This window comes from Sceloporus undulatus, chromosome 5 (assembly GCF_019175285.1).
Source record: "Sceloporus undulatus isolate JIND9_A2432 ecotype Alabama chromosome 5, SceUnd_v1.1, whole genome shotgun sequence".
In the NCBI taxonomy this organism is placed as follows: Eukaryota; Metazoa; Chordata; class Lepidosauria; order Squamata; family Phrynosomatidae; genus Sceloporus; species Sceloporus undulatus.
In genome coordinates this window covers 117,405,977-117,429,669 of record NC_056526.1, presented here as the reverse complement: position 1 = coordinate 117,429,669, position 23,693 = coordinate 117,405,977, and the positions used below count along the sequence as shown (strand labels likewise).

The following is a 23,693-nucleotide window of genomic DNA, read 5'->3' as shown; positions in this document are numbered from 1 at the left end:
CGCATCTGAAGAGGCCAGAAGCTGTGCCAAAGCCGTGCTCTAGTCCTCAGGACTGGGAGCTGCTCCTTTAGCATTGCTTCTGCCTCTTAGGACGCATGCATCATTTAAGGCAGCGCTACCTCCAAAGTGACCCAAAACGCAGCTTTATTTTGGGCTGTCTGTATGGGCTCCTAGAATCCCTGATTGTTGTCCACGTTGGGGTTTTCGTCTAAAGCTTTGGGACTTTAAATCCAAATATCTGGGGAGGAATGTTTGTAGAAATATTATCCTCTAGGAAATATTCTACCTTGACCGAGTTGGAATACTAACAAAAATAAAATTTAAAAAAAAAGCAAAAAGGGGGGAAATCACCATGTTAGTTGTAAGATTTTTTAAAAGCTGACAAAATGTCCAAATATAACTCCATTTGCATATTTTGTCTATACATCATTATTTCAAATGTTGCAAGTGTTGTTAGATATTCTATGCATTGGATCACATTGAGGAGAAAATGATCTTTCCAGTAATGAAATAATCAATTTTAGCAGTCAAAAGGGAGTGAAAATCCCACTTCCATTGACCATTTGTTAAGTTTCAAGAGACAGGTAACTAACCCAAAAGAACATGCGTGTCTCTGAATATCAAGGGACATTCCAGAGCCAAATTTTCTTGTGTGATTACTTCCTCCCAAAATGTAGCTACTATGGGACAACCCCAAAACATAAGCATTAAGGAAGCTTTGGTAGTATTACATCTCCAACAATTTCCTGATATATAAAGCCCTTTTTTGAATAGATGTGGTGACCAATATACTCCAAACAGCAATTTCTGCTGAATAAGACATAGTCAGAAATCTATAGCATGCTTAGTAATTGATGTTAAAACTGATGGCCATTGATTAGTCAGAACTGGATATTCCAATGCTCTATTCCATTCTCATAATGCCATATTCATAGATAACAGAAATCTATATATATAAATTGGATACTTGGTCTCAGTTAATATTTCTAATATTTGGATACTTGGTCTCAGTTAATATTTCTAATATTAAGGAAACCTTGGATGCACTTAAAGCTTGCAAGACCAAATCTGGATTGTAACAAATGTTTTAACTGTAGATATTGCCATTTAGCTAATTGTTGTAGTTTAAACTGCTCTTGGAAAATTAAAAAAGGCAAAAAAATCATCATCTACATCTAGTATTTGAATAAAGCTAACAATCCCATTATCAGCTCATCTTCCATAAAAATGGTTCCTTGCCAGTTTTCAAATCTGGATTCTTTGCAACGTTCAGACAAGAAATGGTGGCTACTAGAGATTCTCTGTTTTGAATTGATAGGCAGCAAGGAGTGCTACAGTGGAAATTAGATAAGATGATGCTTTTTCCTGGCTATACAAAGGAGATAAGTGATCACAGGAGTCAATTTATCAAAGCAAGAATTCTCACAGAAATCTGAAGTATTACATCAAGTATCTGGCTATATTCTGTGTCTTTGTGGATGGAGGATTAAAGTAATTTCAGTTGTCTGAGGCAGTGGAATCTCTTGACTGGGTTTGAAACTAGGTCCCTGGATAAATCCAAGGCCCAGCCTCAGGGTTCTACATCAGCTCTTTCCACAGCCCACTTGATCGCAATATTTATTGAGCCAAATAGCTTCCAGCTTCAGACTTCAGTTTGATGTGTATCACTTTCAATCTATGAATAGATCTTCTCTCTCTTTCTCCCATTTTTTTCTCTTTTCTTTCTCTGCATATACATATTATAAGGTTTCTCAGAGTTTCTAAGATTACCATAAGCAGTATAAGCAGTGAAGTGATGGTTTATTAATTAATAACTACATTCACCTTAGGAAATATATGCTATTTTGCGCAAGCTTTTTAAAAATTGAATTCTGTAATATTGGAAATTGTGGATGTGATGTAGATGCTAAATTGTACTGGTGGTTTAATTCTTAATTAATTTTATGGAATATCAAAGGGCTGAAAGATGTAAACAAATAAAAATAACTGTTTTCTGTTAAAAGAATGTAATTATGCCAATGTATTCCTGCAAGAAACTCATTTGATAAAAAGTTGCAAACAGCCTTCGGAAAAATTGGGTTGATGAGGTCTGTGTTACGAGTGAATGAATGAATGATTTATTTTTAAATATTGCAAATGTTTCTAGATCATGTAAAAGTGTGGCATTCCTAATCCACACACACACATACACATAAATATATATGTGTGTGTTTCAGTACAGTGAGCAATAATAGATCCAGATTGACAGTTTTTGATTTTAAGATATTTTGAAAAATTAACTGTTTTGATTAATATTTATAGGCCTAATAGTGATATACAAGAAATGTTTTATAATTGTTTTATTAACCTCATTGACTTAGAATATGATTATTTGATTGTTGGTGTTTTTAATGAAATGTTAGATCCTTTCCTAGGCAGACATATATCTCTACCAAGGAAACAATTCATGACAAGAGATACTTTACAGGCATATATGAATGACTATGGCATAATGGATACATAGAGAACTGTACATCAAGGAGATAGGGAATATACTTTTATCCCTCTGATCTACCACATTTGTTTCAGACTTGTTTATTTCTTAATTTCTGCATCTTTCATTAGTAATATAAACCAATCCAAAATTGAATCCTTGATTATATCAGACCATACTCCAGTTTGTCTAGAATTGCACTTTTCTAATGCTCCTACTCCCTTTAGTCTCTGGTGTTTTAATGTTTCACTTCTCAATGATTAACCCTTTAGGATGCAAATGTCAGCAGACCTGTTGGGATATTTTAAAACGAATGAAGACTGTGTGAGTTGGAATAATAGAGTTCATACTCTATTGAATGGGAAACATATAAAGCCTACATTTGGGGGTAGACGCATTATTTATTCTTCTTTTTTAAAGGATTTTAAAATAAAAAAGGAATTATTTAACAAGCAGCTGAAAGCTTTGGTATCTCCATTTCCTGTTTCTCCATCTGAACAACTTTATTGATTACTGCAAAAAGTTAAATATGAATTGAATAATATTTTTTGCAACAGATGGAATTGGTTTTGACATGTTTACAGCAAGCATATTGGGAAAATGAGGAATGTCCCAATATGATTCTGGTGCATCACTTTAAACATCAAAAGCAACACAATGTTATTTCAGCTGTCAAAGATAACAGCAATAACTTATATACATCACCCACAATTATAAACCTATGTTTGAAGCTGTATGCAGATCTTTATAGTTTCGATAATGAAATACACCTGCAGGATGTGGAGACTTTCTCTTCTCATATTGACCTTCCCCATCTTAGCGTATCACAGCAACAATTTCTTTCAGAACCTCTTCACTTAGAGGAAATTATCAGCGTTATAGAAAGTATGAGAAGTGGGAAGTCTTCTTCCCTAATTGGTTTCCATTTGATTGGTACAATGCTTTTTTCAGTCTGTTAGCACCATGTTTGCTCCAACTTTACAAACATATCTTAGAAGCCAGCTCCCACTCTTCATGATTAAATGATGCCTATATTACAGTGATACCTAAAAATGGTAAAGATCAAACTCACTGTGGTATTCACCCTACATCCTTACTTAATGTTAATATCAAAATATAGACAGCTATTTTACCTAATAGAGTACAAAAAGTCATTTCATGTTTGGTAAGTCCCAACCAGGCAGAATTTATCAAAAGAAGCCAGGGAGCTGATAACATTCATTTGGTTGTGGACTTGATTGCTTTAAACTTGGATATAACTGATCAGCCAGCAGTTTTTTCTTTTGTTACTGAGAAGGTTTTTGATAAAATTTGTGTGTGTTGTGCCTTCAAGTAATTTCTGACTTATGGAGACCCTAAGGCAAACCTATTTGAAGGGATGTCATATTGAGGAGGGAGCAACCTTCTTTTCTGCTGCTCCAGAAACTAGGACCCAGAACAATGGATGCAAGATGCAGGAAAAGAGATTCCACCTCAACATTAGGAGGAACATCCTGACAGTGAGGGCTGTTTGATAGTGGAACACACTCCTTTCTCGGAGTGTAGTGGAGTCTCCTTCCTTAGAGGTCTTTAAACAGAGGCTGGATGACCATCTGCCAGGGATGCTTTGATTGAGAGATCCTGCATGGCAGAGGGTTGGACTGGATGGCCCTTGTGGGCTGTTCCAACTCTACAATTCTATGATTCTATGATGGTTTTGTTTTTGTTTTTTTGTTTTTTTGCAAGATTTGTTCAGAGGTTTGCCATTGCCTTCCCCTGTGGCTGAGAGCATGTGACTTGCCCAAGGTCACCCAGTAGGTTTAATGGCTAAGCTGGGAATCAAACTCTGGTCTCCAGAGTCATTCCAACACCCAAACCACTACACCATGTAAGAAGAGATTAATCTCTCTTCCCCAGTCCCTTTCTTATTATCCTTATGTGTACATGGAGGTTTTTTCATACCTCTGGCTAAAATGTCTATATTCACTGTACTTCATCTTTGTGCTACTGGTAGTCCAGAGATTGGGAAATATCTACATATACCTTGTAAGTATTTTCAAAAACTAAATGGATTGTTCAGGAAATTGGAGACCGTGTGTGTGTGTGTGCTCTTTCCCTTCTAGAATTTAAATGAAAAGAAAGCTTTCCAGATCTTCTTATATACCTCCAGGCATATCTGTTATCTTGCATTGATTTTTGGTCATACTGTATATACTCATGTATAAGTCTAGAAATTTAGGTTAAAAAACTGACCCCAAAAAACTGAGTCGACTTATCCACAAGTCAATGAACGTACTGTATTTTAACTCATATTATGTATGTATGTATCTATGTATGGTGAAAGGCAAGAGTTTAATATGTCCCGGAAGCACTGACCCCTCTCTACTCTCTCATCCCTCCAGCCTTTAGTATGAGCACAAATAGTTATGCTTTCTGCTGGAATTTTGTACGTTCTTTGGCATTGTTTGACTTTGCTTCATCCTTTAGATCCTTTGTTACATGCCCCTATGTTTTACCCTCAACATATCCATGGGCCATACCAAAATCCACAATTTTGGCCCCCAAACCAGCCCTCGAGTTATACATGAGGTCGACTTATAGCCGAGTATATACGGTATCCACTTAAAGCAGGGGTTGGCAACCTATGGCCCGCGGGCCTGATCCGGCCCACGGCCACTGTAGGAGCGGCCCCAGGCTGGCCCTGCCACCGATTGCTGTTGGCGGCATGCTCCTTCCCCACCCCTCTGGGACAGCCTCTGCCCTCCCAGAGGGGCGGGGGAAAGTGCTGGGGCCGGCGGCGCACTCCTTCACCCGCCCTGTGGGGAAGCCTTGGCCCTCACACAGGGTGGGGAGAGGCAGTGGGGCCGCGGGCCTGGGGAGAAGGAGGCGGGGGTCCCCCTCGTCCTTCTCCCCAAGGAGGTTGCTCCACAGCCGCGGGCCTGGGGAGAAGGAGGCGGGGGTCCGCAGGGGAAGAGGAGGAGGAGGAGGGAGGAAGGAAGGAGCAGGAGGAGGAGGGAGGGAAGGAGGAGGAAGGAGGAAGAAGAGGAGGAAGAAGGAGGAAGGAAGGAGCAAGAGGAGGAGTAGGAAGAAGAAGACATCCACTCTTTCTGCAGGTGAGACAGTGTGACTTTCCAAAGTGCATTTCTGTGTATTTTCAGTGCTTTCAATGCTAAAAGGTCTGCTTTGAAATGAGAGTGGTGATGATGATGATGATGATGATGATGATATATCAGTTTGTGGGACATGCACTCTTTCTGCAGGTGAGACAGTGTGACTTTCCAAAGTGCATTTCTGTGTATTTTCAGTGCTTTTAATGCTAAAAGGTCTGCTTTAACAATGAGAGTGGTTTCAGCCGTCCCCTTTGGCCAAACGGGGGACACCTCAGGCCTGGCAAAGCCCCGAGGACAGGAGCAGGGGCCGCGCGCCTGTTGCTCCTGCCCCTCACGGGCCCTTACTGGTTTTCTGAGAGGCAGCTGGGGGCCAAGGAAGGGCAGGAGGAGCAGGCGTGCGCCTGTCACCCCCTCTCCCAATCCCCCCCCACTTCTAGCTGTCTCTCAGACAGCTGGAGGTTGGGAAAGGGAACAGAGAAAGCCCCGCCCCCAGAGGGCGGAAGCTCCACCCCTGGCATGCGGCCCCGCCCCGGAGGGTGGAAGCTCCACTCCTGGCATGCGGCCCCACCCCCGGAGGGTGGAAGCTCCCCCCCGCTTCGGCCCCCCAGTTGTCTGAGGGACAGCAAACCGGCCCCCGGCTGAAAAAGGTTGCCTACCCCTGACTTAAAGTAACTACCAGGGTGCATTGGATTCTTTCTTTCTGGCACCTCTACTCAAATGGACAGTACTCTGTTCTCATTTAATTTAAAAAAAGGGGGGGGGACAGTGTTTTGCCAACAATTCAACAGTTTGAACTGTATGGCAAATATTGCTTCATCAATTGCAATTTAAACTTTGCACTTCACCATTCAGGTTTTGTTCAGAGAGATAGCCATGTCAGTCTGGGATATCAGTAAACAACAAGTCAAAAAGTAGGCCAAGTCTATGAAAGGTTATGCTACAGTGTCTTTTGTGCAGTTAGTCTTAAACATGATACAAGATCCCTTTACATTCAAGTTTTGTGTTAGATTTCAGAGTGAACTTAACAAGATCTGGAAATCATGGAAATGTACACAGTCAAACTACTTGTAAGCAATTGGAACAGTTACCTGCCCCACGTCTGTTCTAGTTTTTCTGTTCCAGTTTCCACAAGTTTTCCATCTGTACATTCCATTTTTGTTTTTACTATTGGAAATCCAAATCACAGTGTTACCAAGATGTATGCAATCTCTTTTCTTGCCCACAAAGATCCTGATGCTGAAATCTCAGAGATATTTGGTAGGAATAAATACACTGGGCCCTTAGTATCCACTGGGGCTTGGGTCCAAGAATACCCCACCCATTATATACAAGCCCCATTACATACAATAGCACAGTAAAATAGTTTTCTTGTATAAAAAGGCAAAATCAAGGTACGCTTTGTGGGATTTATATATTTTAAAGATATTTATAAGCCATGGATGCTTGAATCCATGGATAAAAAATCTGTGGATATGAAGGGCTGACTGTACCAAGTCACTGAACAGCCATGGAGTAAAATACTGAAAATCTTTTGTCCACGTGGCTAGGCTCTTGGTCCTTCTCAATCTTAGCTTACTCTGTTTTATTTACTAGATTATCCAACTAACCTGTTCCTGTTTTAGACAGTATGGCTGAGATACTCTTTGAAGAATTTCTCATGGGTGTCCTCCTCCAATATCAGAAGGTATTAGATTCAAACTTAAAGAAGACCCCTAGAAATGAGCGGGACAGGTTAGTCAAGTCTCAAATTCCTTTGAGTTCTGTGGTTTTGTTGTAAACTTGATTTCATCTGGACCAAACCCGCTAATTCCTCATGGGCACCATTTTGAATATGGCCAAATGTTAACCATACTGAACAGTCATTTTTAATTTTGTGACTTAAAATCAACTCTGACCTATGGTGAGCCTGTCATAGTTTCTTCTTGACAAGATTTTTTCAGAGTTTCACCATTGCCTCCTTCTTAGGCTAAGAGAGTGAGAAATGCCCAAGGTCTCCCAAGGTCCAACATTCAAACTACTACACCATGCTAGCTCTGCATGTGTTCGAAGATCGAGCAATTGTGAAAAAGCAGACTGACACTTTTAAATAGAGAGAAGTTTAGAAATGAAGATGATCCATGATGAAAGCTGAACGTTGTATTTAATTTAATTGGCAGACCTTCCTAGTGGGCTTTGTCACGGTTCCTTGTTTATCTGACACCTGTTTGAAAGAGTAACTCCCATAGTGAATTTTCAATGCGGGTTACTTTTTCTCCAGACTGTTCCGCTCTGTTTTTTGAAAAAACTATCATGGGATTATGAAACTTTTAATACTAAACTGTGCTGGGCTCGGTGCTCCAAGCTCCCAGGAGTGACTCAGCATCTCTTCCCACCCCTACAGTTTGTAGACACTGATGTGCCAAGTTGCCCTTGGAAAATGCACTGTGACAGAGGATGGTCACTGGGACTGAAATGCTCTGTGGGTCAGAGTACTCTCAGCCACTGGCATGCTAATAACAAAATTACCTTCGGCTATTTGTGTCAGTCTGATAACAGAGGGTTTTGGAATGCGCATGGAGTATTGTTTTGCCTGAGAAAACAGTCTTTAAAATGGCAACAGTCCCTTGAGACATATGTGAAAGAAGATAGTTGTGCAAAAGCTCAAATGAGGGAGATTTGTGAACTAAACTAATGTACCTCCTCAAATTTGGAGTCCTCCAGATGGCCATGCTGATAGGGAAGAATGAGAGTTGTAACAAGACAATTGGAGGTCTCCAGGTTGGAGAGGTGTAAAACTGCAATCCCTAATTGTTTGTTCTATTAAGACATAAACATGTATTTACCATAAGATGCATGGTTTATATCTGTCAAGTACCATATTAGCACCAAGCACCAGCCTGAGCAAAATATGACCTAAATGCAACAGTTGGCCCTTCTTATACATGGATTTTTTTATACACGGATTCAAGCATCCATGGTTTGAAAATGTTCAAAAAAAAAGTATAAATTTCAAATATCAAACCTTGATTTTCCATTTTTTAAAAGGACATCATTTTGCTACTGTATGTCATTACATTCAATGGGACTTGAGCATGCATGGATTTTGTTATACACGAGGGAATCTTGGAACCAAACCCCAGTGTATAACAAGGGTCCACTGTAGTCCAGATTGGAGTAGAAACATTGAATTTACATAAGTGTTGACTGTCCAATTGTTTCAGGGGGTCTACTATTGTTGGAGCTATTGGATTTAAGTCATACACACCATCCTGCTGTCTTGATTAATCTTCTGCCATCCCACTTTTTGGGCTACTTTTAAAATGTTTCTCTCTCCTCCTCACACTTTCTCATTTTGTCTTCAACTTACCATATATACTTGTGTACAAGTCGTATTGTACACAATATTATTAGGGCCAAAATCATGTTTTTTTTATATGATGCATGGATAAGTCGAGGGTAGAATTTAGGGGAGGAGAAGGTGGGATTGAGAAAGAAGGAAGAGGGTTGAGAAATATGGGATTGAGAAGGAAGGAAGATGAGGGTTATTTGGTGCTCAGAAAGATCCAGAGAATGGGGAGAGAAGGTTTTAACATCGCAGTGGGAAATGGAGCTAAATGGGGCGTTTGGTGGTCAGAGAGATCTGGAGGAGGAGGAGGATGGGAAGAGAAGGTATTAATATCGGATTTAGATGGGAATCACATAGAACACACACACACACACACACACACACACACACCCCTCTGCCTGGGCAGCTCTTTCAGAAATCACTGCCAGGCATGGAGAGCGGGGCATCGGGGTTGCTTTTTTTAGACTTTTCTAAACAGCATTACTGTATTGACCCATATATAAGTCAATCCCAGATTTTAGGGTCAATTGTTCGGCATAAATTTTTCAACTTATAGTCGAGCATATACGGTACTTCATTTGCTACAAACTGAATTCAGTGCTAAAGTAGTTTGCCCTCAATTAATTCAGGAAGAGGGAGAGAACCATAACTTTTCTCATCCTATCCACACTGATGTTACTTGGCCACATGTGCCCTGGTTTTCACCTGGGAAATATTGTAGTATATGGTCATAAATGACCCAAGCAACTTCAATTTTAGCACCCCCTTTATTACACTTGCAGATCGTTAAAATGTCCCTAAAAAGAACAATTTATGGAATACCTTCTAACAGAGTCAGCAGAAAAGGGCTTGTTCCATTGTGAAGAAAAGAAGTAAAATCTAGATACTGTATGTATATCTCCAAAGGAAAGCATCTAGGCTTGTGGGCGGGTGAGTGAGTTTGGCCAAACAGTTTGAATTAAAAAATGCAAATGCACATTACCTCTGTGTAGATCTAAACCACCTTTCTTGTGTTACTTGTGCTCCTGTGTTCCAGTTGCATGGAATCCTATACACTACTATTTCAGTAGTTCTTGCTTAAGGTTTTTTCAGGGTAGTGTATGTATATATGTGCCTTCAAGTCACCTATTGTCTTATGGCAACCCTACTAATTTCATAGGCTTTTCTTAGGTAGGCAGCCACATAATGTTAAGATAAACAGAGGTGGGACTAGTAATGTACCCAACAACATATATGGAACCTACATTGTGGCAATGTCTTCAGGAGTTGAAAATAAATGAAAATAAAATAGAATTTATTCATCAGTGTACCAGCATTGGCAAAAACTGTCAAAATGTTTCATTGTGCATTCTGTCTTTCTTCACATATTATGGACTGACTCATAGAATCATGATCAACACACATGTGCATGGTAATCTATGATGCACATGGAATTGTCACTGTACATATAACTAACTAGAATCCTCCAACCAGCATAGCAATGGCCATGCAGGTTAGGGGGGTTCTGAACTTGTCTAAAAAGTAACTTTGCCATACTCTCACCTAACCTATCAGAACCTCTGAGGTTTAGACCTAGTCTACTGAGATAATTAGGATTCTGTGCTCAAGCCTCATAGTTCTAAGGCAGTGGTTCACAAACTGTGGTATAAGACCCCCCACTATGTATGAGAAAGAGTTGCTCAAGGAGGAGTGCAAGACTTGGTGACCCTAACCCTCCTCTTCCTCCCAAACGTTTTCTGTCACGGAGGGGAAGAGAAAGGGAAGAGTTTAGAACAGCTGTCTTTGCCTGAGGAAGGAGGAGAACACAAAAGAATGAATGTTTCTGTGTGACTCTGTGTTAGAGAGTATGTGTGTGAGTGAAAAAAATAATAATGAAAGAGCATGACGGAGTGTGTACATATCTGTGAGCACTGTGAGCATATGAGTGTGACTATGCATGAGACACTATGTGTAAAATGTACACGTGTTGAGTATTTTATTTAAATAAAATTTGAATGATGTTATTTCCTTATAAAATGTTAAAATATGAATGTACATTAATGTGCAAATGAAAAGATGCACACTAAACAAACCAAATATTTTTATTCATATGCCATGTGGGGTAGGGTGGGGTGGGGAGATCCACATGTAGATGTAATGAGGATCGCAAGGGTAAAAAGTCCCTCCCTAAAAGAAGAAGGTAATGTGCATCAGTCTCTGGATTCTCATGGCCTGTTCGGATGAACAGGAACCTTACCTTTTGAACTTACCTATTCAACAGAGCAGTGGCATTTGAGGTTTACTTCTTGGCTCCAGTTCCAGCAGCTGTCCTTGAAGCAGAGGATAGAGGTGGCAGGGAGGGGTCCTGGACTGGACACGAAACACTGACTTCAGTTGCGATTTGACCAAGTCTGGCGTTGACAAAACACTGAGAAGTCCAGTGTGCAACACACATTAAGAAACTCATGAAATAATTATGGAATAATTTTCGTTCATTCCTCCTTGCTATATTTCATTTCATATCTGCTCATTCCTGTTCTAATACTGATCTTTGTCATTCACTTTTTGTGTGTGTGTGTGTGCCTTCAAGTTGTTTCCGACTTATGGTGACTCTTAAGGCGAACCTAACATAGGGTTTTCTTGGCAAGATTTGTTCAGAGGTTTGCCATTGCCTTCCCCTGCGGCTGAGAGTATGTGACTTGCCCAAGGTCACCCAGTAGGTTTAATGGCTAAGCTGGGAATCAAAAACTGGTCTCCAGAGTAATTCCAACACCCAAACCACTACACCACGTAAGAAGAGATTGAGCTCTCTTCCCCAGTCCTTTTCTTATTACCCTTATGTGTGCATGGAGTTTTTTTCATACCACTGGCTGAAATGTCTATATCCACTGTACTTCATCTCTGTGCTACTGGTAGTCCAGAGATTGGAAAATTGAGTGAGTTTTGAACTGGTTTCAGATTGCAACTGCTTTTCTGGACAGCAACTATCATAATCCTCCAGGTAGCAATAATGCCATGTGGGGATTCTGGGTATTGTAGTAAAGGGATTCCCCCCCCCCCAAGTTCTAGTAGTTGCTTGTCAGTTCAGATGTTTTAGTGTATTAGAGCCAGTTTCTGCTCTCATCTTTTTGTAATTGTTAACTTGAATGGAATGCAAAAACTCTGGTTTGAGGCTAGTAGAAGTTTAACTTTTGGTAGCTGGTGAAATGAGGTGAGGGAGGCAGGCATGGTTTCTTATTGAAAAAGGGGTGTGTGCATGTACCTGTGTGTGCATGCGTGTGCTCATTCATCTTGTCTGTGAAAGATTTTTTTCCCTGCTTCTACCTTTCTTTGTCCCCTCTCTTCCATTCATTCTGGTATATGCTGCTTTTTTGTCCTTTTTTAAAATATTAAAACTGCATCTGTCATTGCAATCTCTTGGTCTTAATCCGAAGATTTATTTGGAAATGAAATACTGTTCTATACTAACTGTTCCTTGTCAGTTTTTTCCAGTAAAACACGCCTAGGCTTGTGTGCAGATTAGAAGTTAACAATAAGGGAAAAAAGGTTATCGTGATTTATGCCTCACAATTACATGTGAATAGTGTGACTACTGAGGTGTGTGTCCACCTCCTTCCTCCCTTTTTCCTAAGGCTGATTAAACTTGGGGGGGAATTGGAATTAAATCTCAAATCAGAAACCACTGCTGCATTTCTCTTACCTGCACGCTGCATTTAGGTTCTTTGTTACCATTATATTCGGTTCTGTGTTTGCATGGAGGGTGGGACAGAAGGTTGTTTAGTGTCTTGTAAAACATTTACCAAAACCAGTCAGCCATAGATTTGAAGGGCATTCCATTGCCAAGCTGTCTGTGGGAGGGGAGACAAAGGAAAAGAGAGAGAAGGTACGTGTAACAGTGAACTCCAGGTACTTCCAAGGTACATTTTAATATTTTTTTTAGTTTATATTACTGTTATCAAGAGGTTTGGGGAGTCATTTTGCACAACTTCATGGAAATGAAACCACTCACAGTCAACTGTTAACAAAGAAGAACATACAGTTCACTTGGAAAATTTGATTTATGGAATTGAATAGTTTGTAGATGGCTTTGCGTGTTGTTAAACCATTTCAAAAACTGTTTTGCCCCTTTAATGTACCTCGAAACCAACCAGACACCCATGAGTTAAGATTTACAAATCTCTCAATTGCATTTTTTTAAAAAATGTCGTAACGTGGATGTGGTTAGTGATTGATTTCTGTACAAACTTCTGCTGAATGTTATTTCTGTTGTAAAACAGAAGCACTGGAAACAAACTTCCTTTTAAAAGCACTTTTCTCTTGTGCATGAATACGTTGTAACATAAGCAGAGAGAGAAAAACAAGGTTTTTTTCTAATTTAGAGGAGTATAACTATTAATTACAAGGCAGTGATTGCAAAAGCAGGTTATATAGGTCTCTGTAATTTTCCTCCGCCATGCACATTTTGGGATTATTTTGAGGAGGCACTGGAGTAACTTTTTAATTTGGAGAAGGCAAAGATTTCTATTGTCAGTGGCTGCTCTGTTAGCAACCATATTATCATTGTGTTTAACCGAACATGCACATTGTGCAAAATAAAACACTACAAGAGAAGCTTTTGTCTCCATACATGATATTAAGGTTCATAATTTCTGTTATTTGGGGAAAAGAAATCCTCATAGTGGTAACTTAAACACAACTAATACTTCAAGTACCACTCACAGAATTTATCTAGTGCTGTATATCCAGGTGCTATCCAGTTTAAGCAGCAAAATGTATGATTAATGTAATATATAATTATAAATATTAATATGAATATAGAATCTTATGATGCAATTATGTCGCTAGCAAAAAATATTTCAGGGCAGTACTGGTTTCTCTGTTTTCTGTATCCCTAAAGCAGGAACTCACAACAATTGCAATTCAGCAACTTTACACTGAAAGCAAAATTTTAAAGCAAAGTTTTACTATTAAAAACAACAACCCAACGCTTGTGATTTATAGCTTTCACAAACTGGATTGCCTTTACCACTGCAACATTCCCCATTTACTCTAGAAAATATTTGTCTTAGTAGATGCCTGTTTGTACACTCTGCAGCATATATGTGATGGTGTGCCTATACGGTCAGTTCTCCTCTCGAGCTGATCTTTAGACTTGCAAAAGCCTGGACGTAAAATGGAGAGGTCAGGTGACAGCATAATTTGTTGTCATGTGATGACATGCTCTCTAGACTAGGCACCATAAAAATAAGAATAGAAGGTTAAAAGAAGAAGAGAGACAGTGTGGTCCTGTTAGTATTTATGTGGCAATGAATTCCACTGTGGGCAGCTACGTTTATTTCCTAATAAGTAATCCCATTGATCAGATACAGGGATGGGCTGTTTTCACCCTTATCTGTGTCATAGGAGACTATTTTGGTATGATCAAGTGCCTAAAATGTCCTACTCTTGTTTCAAAAGTCCTTGTTTGAAGACATGGGTTGAAACAGATGGGACGTGAAATCTTAAGTTTGGTAACAATGCCAAAAGCAAGCACCCATCCAGTATTGTATTAAGCTTGGCTCAGGGATGGGCAATTCATGGTCCATCATATGTTGGTAGACTCACACCAGACATAGAGAGCATAGCTAATGGAGAGGAATGCTGAAAGCTACAATCTGACAACATCTGAAGACTCACACTTTGTCCGCCCTTGTTGTAGGTAGTCACTAGGATATTGGTGTGGGATCAGGAAGGTCTTGGTTAAAATCTTCACTCAGGCCACAAAGTTCACTAGTTGACCATGGGCAAGTCACTATCCCATACGCTGACACATATCACCTTTTTTGGATGGAGACGCATGTACAATACAGGGTAGAACATGAATACAGCTCTATGCTGCTTGAGGGAAGGGTATGTGGTAGTAGTGGCAGCAGTTATAATAAATACTATTATATTAAAGGTAAGATTGAGATTTAATCCGAATTTAGGTTTAAGTGTGAGTTTGTATACTGGACTGTGGAGTTTATCAAACAGGAAGAATTTCTCTTAAATTTGAATGAAAAGAAAGTGGGGCCAGAACGCATTCACTTAAATTCGCTAGTTTAGTGCAATTACATGAATGCACATTGCGTTCGAATTGGCTTCCCATTGCCTGAAAATAGCATGCCATTGCCCGAATTTGCGTGTGGCAGTCTATCACACAATAACGTGAAACCCCATGATTGCGTTCGGACTGACTTCCCATTGCCTGAATTTGTGTGTAGTGGGTTATCATGCAATAACGTTAAACCCCATGATCGCGTTCAGATTGCCAATGGATTATACTTCCAATTTCCCTTGTCTGATAAATTTCTGTTAATTCTGTTAGCAGCTTTGAGCATTAAAGTGTTTTATTGTGAAGGTGCATTTAAATTTCAATGGCATTTATTCTCAGATTGATGTGCAGCCCTAAAGCATTTGAAGTCATATAATAGAAATCGTATAACACATCAGATGGATCTCTTTGTGGTTGTTTTTTAAACAGTTTGTTTTATTTTTATTTTTTTAAATGTGTTTTAACTCTGAAGGAGGACATATGATTTGCATGACAGCCCTACAGAACATTTACATTATGGTTGTGCATGAACATAATATTAAAGTGTTTACATAGAATAATTTTCTATAAAGTAAAATTCTACGCAATACTACTCCCATCTTGTTTATGAAACTTAAAATAGGCATCTCCATAGACTAGGAGAATTATCATTTTGGAAGGCTAACTGAATTTGGAAAATGGAATAAAACTCCATCTGCACTACAAAAATAATCCAGTTTGACACCTGGCTCGGTGCTATGGAATTCTGGCAACTGTAATTTTTAAAAATAATTCTTTATTTTAATTCACAATACATAAAATACATATCACATGCATATCACAACTGTAGTTTTTTGAGACATTTAGCCTTCTCTGTAAGAGAGTTCTGGTGCCCAAACAAACTACGGTTCCCAGAATTCCTTAGCATCGAGCCATAGCAGTTAAAGTGGTGGCAAACTGGATTATTTCTGCAGTGAGGATGCAGCCTAAATATTTTTTTAATATTTTGTGTGGGAAATAGTAGTGTTAGGCTGTTGCCACACTGCATACACTGCAGAAGTAATGCATTTTGACACCACTTTAACTGCCATGGCTCCATCCTATGGAATCTTGGGATTTGTAGTTTGTTGTAGCACCAGAACTCTGACAGAGAAGGCTAATTAGCTCCCAGGATTTTTATAGCATTGAGCCATCAGTCAAAGCGGTGTCAAACTGCTTTAACTCTACAATGTAGATACAGACTTAGTGCTTTGGGAGCTCTTGGCAGTCAGAATTGCTAAGGCTATGAAGACATGAATTTTTATCCCAGGTTAGTCATCATCTGCATCCTTGTTTACTAAGTTCCAGTCAGTTACACCTGTGCAAATACACCAAAGGCACTGAGTTTGCAGGGCTGCCTCGGAGAGCAACTGAGCAGCAGAAACCTGTATTGCAATGACAATGTTGAAGATGCAAGAATGTTGGAGCCAATGTGTTTGTAGAGCTTAGATTCTTTTGTTAAAAATGGTTTTCTATGGAAACTTTTTAATGACAAATAATTGGATACACACCTTAATGAATGCAGTCAGTGTATAGGGAGTCCTGGGTCCATACCTGTTGAGGTTGGGCTGGGCTCATTCATTTAGAGAAAGAGGGGACAGGAAGAAGCATGTCCCAGTGTCCTGGAAGAATAGCATCAGTCAGGAAGCATCAGGGGAAAAAACTTCATTCTTGATCTCTCTCAGAAAAAAAGCAGAACATTCTTGGGAAACTTGTGACTCTACTTAGATATGACTAAGTCCAGTGCCACCTAGTGAGTTACAATGACACTGTCCAAGACTCCACACCACTTCCTGCTTCTATGGAAAGCAGCAACGCTGGCATGCTGTATATACTCATGTATATGTCTAGAAATTTTAGTCAAAAAATTGATCCCAAAAAAACTGACTCCACTTATCTACGGGTCAATGTAGGTAGGTCTTTAACTCTTATTTATAAAGAAGTCATCCCCTGATGTAAATTAAGAGTGTAATCTGTCCTGGAAGTACTAATCCTTCTCTATTTTCTAACCCGCCTTTAGTGTGAGCACAAACAGTTATGCCAGCTGGAATTCCGTACATTCTTTGGCATTGTTTCCTTTGCTTCATCCTTTAGATCCTTTGTTACGTGCCCCCAAGTTTACCATCGACTTATCCATGGGTCATATAAAAGTCCATAATTTTGACCCCAAAACCTGCCCTCGACTTATACATGAGGTCAATTTATAGTCGAGTATATATGGTAAATAAGACCAGTTGAGCACCTGGTTATTGAGGGTAGCAGTCATTCATCTCTAAATCACAAAGTATTCCAAAGTTCAAAATGAATGACGGACACCACCAGACTTACAAGACAACTCAGGGCAAACTGCAGGAGATGAACGTGGATTATCAGATACTATGTGTGCCGTTCAGTGATATTGTTGGTTTCTGTTAAGTGTATTTATTTATTTATTTATACATGTTCTACCTCTCTGCCCCTCCACCCCCAGAATGACAGTCCAATTTGTCATTTAGAAGAAGTTTTCAATTAAAAAATAATTAAAATCTAAAGAATGTATTAAAACATAATTGATATCAATAAAAATAAATAACAGTACTCAACCTGTTAAACCTCTTCCACAGCTATCCATTTTAAAGACCAGTCTGAATTAAATGTAGTCTATACGTACTCAGTTTTCTTCCCCTTATACAGTTGCTGGGATCCGTCAAGTCTTTTATCTTTTAAATTTAATACATAGTCAACTAGCATTAAACATGGTAGTTTTCTCATTATATTGTTCCATTGATAGAAATTTTGATAACCTCTCTCAGTTTCGTAATCTGAAGTGGCAACTTCTTCCAGGTTAGGACATACTTATTTTTCCCATTAACAAATCTTCTGGGTTATATTGAGATTTTGTTTGTTAAGGTTCTGAGAAAGTATATGTGTGTCAGGAACAATTTAAATTCTTACATTTTCTCAAAAATATAGATGAGAAAATTACCTCATACTTTGATGAACTGTATGAACTACTACATGAAACAGAATTTTAGCATTAAGCACTGAATGTGAGTTACATACTTTTCTGACTCTGGCAAAGACGGATTAAATCATGTTAGTGTGAAGCTTAAGTTCCTTAAATGAAATACAGTTTTGGCTATGACCCCCCCCCCCCCCCCGAAAAGTATGATGAGAAATATGAAAAATGTTGAAAGTCTAAAGCATTTCCCTTAGGAGTTTATCACACAGAGGAAAATTAGAAGTTTAAATGGGGTTTACCCCATGAAAATGCGCAATTACTATTAAATCACAATTAAGATTTTCACACACAGTGGTCATTATCCTGGAAATAACCAGGCAATAAACAGCAACAAATCATTCACGGGATTTTGTTGCTGTTTATTGCCTGGTTATTCCCTGGTTTAATAGCTTTTGATCATGACGTCGTGTGAAAAACTTTATCGCAATTGCATGGTTTTTGTGGGATATTCCCAGGATAATGGTACTTTAATCATGATGTCGTGTGAAAATCTTAATCGTAAATGTGCAAATGCGCAATAGACAACTCACTTACACTTTCAGTTGTCCCCGTGTGATAAACTCCATAGTAATTCCTTCACTTTTGTTCAGTTCTGCTGAAACAAAGTAAAGCCAAAAGTTTAATTGTTTGTAAAGGTGATTCTTTAGAACCCAACTGATAAAGTAATGTTGTTATTGTTGTGTTCCTTCAAGCCATGGCAACCCTTTGGTGACCCTATCCTGGGGTTTTCTGTGTTGAGTTTTAAATGGGAAATGTAGTTGTGCAGAAGATTTTGAAGGTAATTTCCATAACAACTAGATAGATACTGTTTCATAAGACTGGGAGTGGCAGACCTTTGCTTGGTTTGCTTATGCCCTAATGTAAGGATGGACATCTGCCTGTTCTTTGGGAAACCTACATGGTGCCCTGTGGAATCTGGGAAGACCATCATCCCCTTGCCCTCCCCACTCCCACCATTTATTTCAACCTGTGTAAAAATGTTTTTTCCCCTAAAATGTCTCCCTCAATCCTAACAGAGAGCATGGAAGATTTTGTTCCCACCCATTTGTTTTAGGAACAAGGCCTTTTTTTAACCACAAGGCAAAACAGAAGTTGCCTAAAGGAAACAAGTGACTTTACTGGATGATTTGAACTTTCAAGCAGAGCCTTCTCTTCCACTCCAGATGTTTTGGAGAGCTCCCATCAGCCCTGGCCATTGCTCATCCTGGATAGGCCTGATGGGTATTGTAATCCAAAATATCTGGAGAGCATAAGGTTGAGGAAGGCTATGTTGTGGCAAAATTTCAGAAATAAGAAATGTCTTCTTGTCTATACAAAACCTATTGTGAATTGAGAGCACTTATTTCAAGTCTGCCGCTGAAGGCTTATTGCCTCTGAAAAACTGACTTCCAAGCCTCTCTGGCAATTGACTTAAGCCCTGATTCTCTAAACACAGAGAGAGTTAACTTTAAACACTTTAAGTTGGGTTTATAATATGATATAATTTATGTATATATATATTTGGCATTTTTTCAGGGTATATAGGTGATTGGGATTAGAAGTTTGGTGACCATACGCATTTAAACATTAGGAAGTACACTTAAAGTCATTTTTATCCAGATGTCATGTCAAAGTGTCAAAAAAGTTAGTATTTTGTTTCTAAGATTATCATGTTAATTTTAATTTTATGTTATTATTAATACAGGAAAAGTATTTGTGAATCTTGTTTGTGCTTCCCAGGGCATCTAATACCCTTCCAAGCCAAATCAATGCAAGTGATAGGATATGCTGAACTATATAAATTGCTACTGCCAAATTCAGTCTTCTTTAGAATATTTCATTTTAGGTCAGCCTTGTGGCTGTCAGTCTGATGTAGGATAATATTCAGGTGTTGCTGAAAATGATTACCTAAACACACCTGTATTTGAGGTGATTCCCTACTACACAGATCTGAGCATTTAGCTCAGTGTTTAATCCCAATGAGTATGAAGCAACTGTATGTTACGTGTGCAGTGAAAGTACAATTCTATACATAGTTTTCTGTGGGTTTTTCAGGCTATATGGCCATGTTCTTGAAGAGTTTCTTCCTGATGTTTCACCAGCATCTGAGGCCACAAAAAACTATGGATGCCAGCCATGAAAGCCTTCGACTTCACAATTCTATACATGTCTATGTAGAGGTAACATGACTTCAGCGGAGCCTATGCCCAAGTTAGATAGGAACAGTCTCAGTGGCAAACCAGAATTTGTTTGACACATTGGGAAATGGATTTATAAAGAAAGCATCATGGTTCAGCAATATTGTGGAATGGGTCTTTCACTGCTGAGCAACTCAGATTTGTAGCCTGCTTGGTTTTTCTTTTATAGTTTTCTCAAAAAGTACAGTGAACAATGAAAATCACCAATATTGTTCACATTATTATTGCCATGATAGGTTCACGTAAAGGTCGGCATAATTCAGAAATGACTTGAAGGCACACAATGACAACAATTGATGCTTAATTCATGTGTCAGAAGGGCTTTTATGCACTTTATCTTTTTAATTATGTTTTAAATGTGTTTTGAACTGTTTTACGTTTGTTTCCAATAGAATTGCTTAATAAATTTTTTAAAAAAACTTTTGTATTAATATTTTTTTCAAAAGTTGTTCTTTGTTTTAATTTCTTCTAAGGTGGCTTCAGTCCCAGGCTGGTAGAAAGGAAAGATATTCATTCATTCATTCATTCATTCATTCATTCATTCAGAGAACTGGGCTATAGGCTGCACTTAGTAAAGTTATATTCAGCAACTCACAAAATCTTCCACCTGGATGGAATCTAGGAATTCTAATCTAAAAGATAACTTATCCAAGCTCTGCACATGAATATAGATTTGCTGAATAGACCTACATAATGGGATATATGGGTGGCACATATGTTTATTAATAAAAATGTGTGTTACCCTTGAAGACTACACTGAGCCTGTCCATGGGAACACCTTGCCATGGAAACCCCTTCAATATCTCTTAGTTTTGGTCTGAATCTTCACTACAGCAAAATGGGTGTGGTGTACTAAGGTGTAACTAACGTTTAACCAAACAGTTTTAATGGGTTTTGTAAAGCCTCTCCTCACTTCCTTGAATGTCAGTATTTCTATGGGTTAAGTTAAAACTAGATTAGAGAAGTGAAAGACACAGTGTTTGCACTTATCAGGCCCTGGAGGATGCCACATTGAAACACAAGTTAGAGAAATACAGTATTATGCTGTTCTAAAGTACATCCACCCACCTTTTATTAAAAGGGGAGGCAAATAGGATGCTGGGGTGGGGGGAGAGTTTACAAACAGGGCAAGGTTTCTAAAGTGGGGGAATTGATTTTTTTCATGGGCTGGGCTGGAGGTTTTATCAGGATTTCCTAAGGTAAAGGAGTATTGATTTAGTTATTAGCATTATTATTTATTATTTAGCAAACAGTGCCAAAGTGGAGACAAGCAACTCGTCTGTGCCCACTTATTGAATGCAAGGTAGAGATGGAGTTTGACTCAAAGTCAACTTCCAGCTCATTTCCTATTGGGAAAAAAAATAGGCTTCTTCTGCTCTTAAAATGGCCAGAGAGGTCCCAAATTTTGGTGATATTAATGATATTAATAACTAGAAAGCTGCCACTGCTTTCCTCATTATCTATTGCCTGAGACTGTTGCCTCCTTCTTTCTAGGGGAAAATTGGCCTTTGCCATTAGGAGTGCATGTGAGAGTCCACATACTTAATAGCCTGAGAAAAACGGAGATGACTAAAATGTGCCTTGAGACAGTTCTGTGGAAAGATGGTCAGTCTCGTGTTTTTTTTAACTTGGGAAAAAATTATTCCCTAGTTCATATGAATAGCTGTGAACAAATGAATATACATTATAGACAACCACACCATTAATGGTTAGCTGGGGAGAATCATCCATCTCCTCTGGCAGCAGTTCCAATCTCTACACAGCAATTCCTAGAGACACCATCTGCGATGTTTGTTTTTTCCTAAAAAGTCCACTTTTAATAACAATAATAATAATAATAAAATTTATTTATATCCCACCCCATCTACACTCAGACAATCGGAGCAGCTTTTGTGACTGAGGCATTGTTGTGCTGCAATGTTTCAAAGGTAGTTGCTGCATTGTTGTCATGATGTACTCTGCTTTTGTAGTACAATTCAGTACTATGCAGCAATGTGTATAGTTTGTTGTTGTATGCCTTCAAATCATTTCCTAAGGAAAACCTATCAAAGAGTATACTTGGCAAGTTTGTTCAGAAGGGGTTTGCCTTCCTTTGAGTCTGAGAGTGTGACCTGCCCAAGCTCATCCACTGTGTTGCCGTGGCTAAACAAGGATTCAAGCCCCGGTCTACAGAGTTGTAGACCAATGCTCAAACCATTATACCACACTGGGTCTCAATGTGTTTAGTAGGAAGTACTTAAGTAATGGGTCGTTGCATGGAGATCACTTGGGAAAACTTAAAAATCTTTCAGGTAAACATGTGTATGAGTCTTCCACAGTAAGAGAGACATGAGAAAGTTCCTCTTGATCATACTCCCATCTCTTGATCTCTTTCTTTTCTTCTCCCTCTCTTCAGTGTTTCAGATTTTGAGAAATACATTTCCTTTACAGGTGTCTTACTTTCCTTTGCTGTGGCTTGGGAGCAGCAGGAGTTATTCTAGCTCATGACAGGGAGACAGTTATCCCTTTTCTCTTTCCTCAGTGCCCCCTTATTCCTTTTTGCCACAAAAAAGGTCTACTCCACCCCTTCGTTCAAATCAAGAGGGAAACCCCTTCCGTGTCATGGTCTCCAACTGTCTGCTTCAAACTCATGTCTTCTCATTTCCCTTCCTTGGTGAAGCTCCTTCTTTCCTGGCCCACAGCAGTCATCAAGTCATCTTTTCAGCCCACCTGAAAAGTCACCTCACCTGAGGTGAAAACAGAAGGGAATCTAACAAAGTGCATAGGTAGAGTAAAGCCATTTCTCTAATATCTGCCACTGTAGTGTGTCTATTGCTCACACCAAAACTAGCACAGAGACAACTGCAATAAACAGACAGAAAACTGCCACAAAATCTGCAAACTTCTCTAAGCTGTTATTAGACTCACCAGGTACTATATACAGGGATGCTCGGCTATGTAGTGCAAATAGCATCTTAGGAGGACTTTTTACTTAGAAAACATCACCAAGAGAAAAGTTAAACTCCTACCATATCCCTCATCATGAACATGTAACTAGGAACCTCTAAAGTCACTTCTTCACTCGGGGGGATATGGAACCAGAAGCTGAGTTGACATCTGCCTGCTGTAATATGTTTCATACCTACTTGAATGAGAGAGAGGGCTGTTTCAAATTTAACTTGATCTGTTTTGAGGGGCAGGGTAGAAAGGCTCTGTTTTGTAGGTTGATAGGATCCTTTTCTGGATTGGCCATTAATGCCAATGAAGACCATGGAGATGAAACACAATCATTTCTGAATGAGAGAGATATTTTGCCTAGCCAAGGAAAGCTGCTCGGACCAGATTCAAAATCTTCATCTGGCAACCACTGTGAAAAGTTGTGGATCCTGGGAGTAATGGATAGTTTCAATTCTGCACTTATTTCCAGAAACCTAATTTTGAAGTTGATTTCTTCTCAGCTCTCTTTCAAACCACCTTTCAAGTTGCCCAGCACCCTGATATACAGAGTGCATGTGCAGGGAATTTTATCATTATAATTTCTGTCAGATTTTTTCCCCCAGCCTGTTTAGGGCAGAGACA

General features: G+C 39.1%; 1 protein-coding gene across 7 annotated transcripts in view; it reads left to right on the top strand.

The window, feature by feature from the left end:
• The window catches only part of RBM47 (RNA binding motif protein 47), a 96,202-nt gene that overhangs the window by 39,187 nt on the left and 33,322 nt on the right, over nt 1-23,693 (top strand). Inside the window, exon 1 of one of the 7 annotated variants that reach the window (XM_042469353.1) lies at nt 12,705-12,749. The exons of 3 other annotated variants lie outside the window; for them this stretch is intronic. The gene's annotated coding sequence lies outside the window, so the exon portion shown is untranslated. Of the gene's footprint in view, nt 1-12,704; nt 12,784-20,044; nt 20,118-23,693 lie in introns of those variants that run through there. 3 more of the 7 variants (XM_042469349.1, XM_042469352.1, XM_042469354.1) reach the window with 3 other exon arrangements.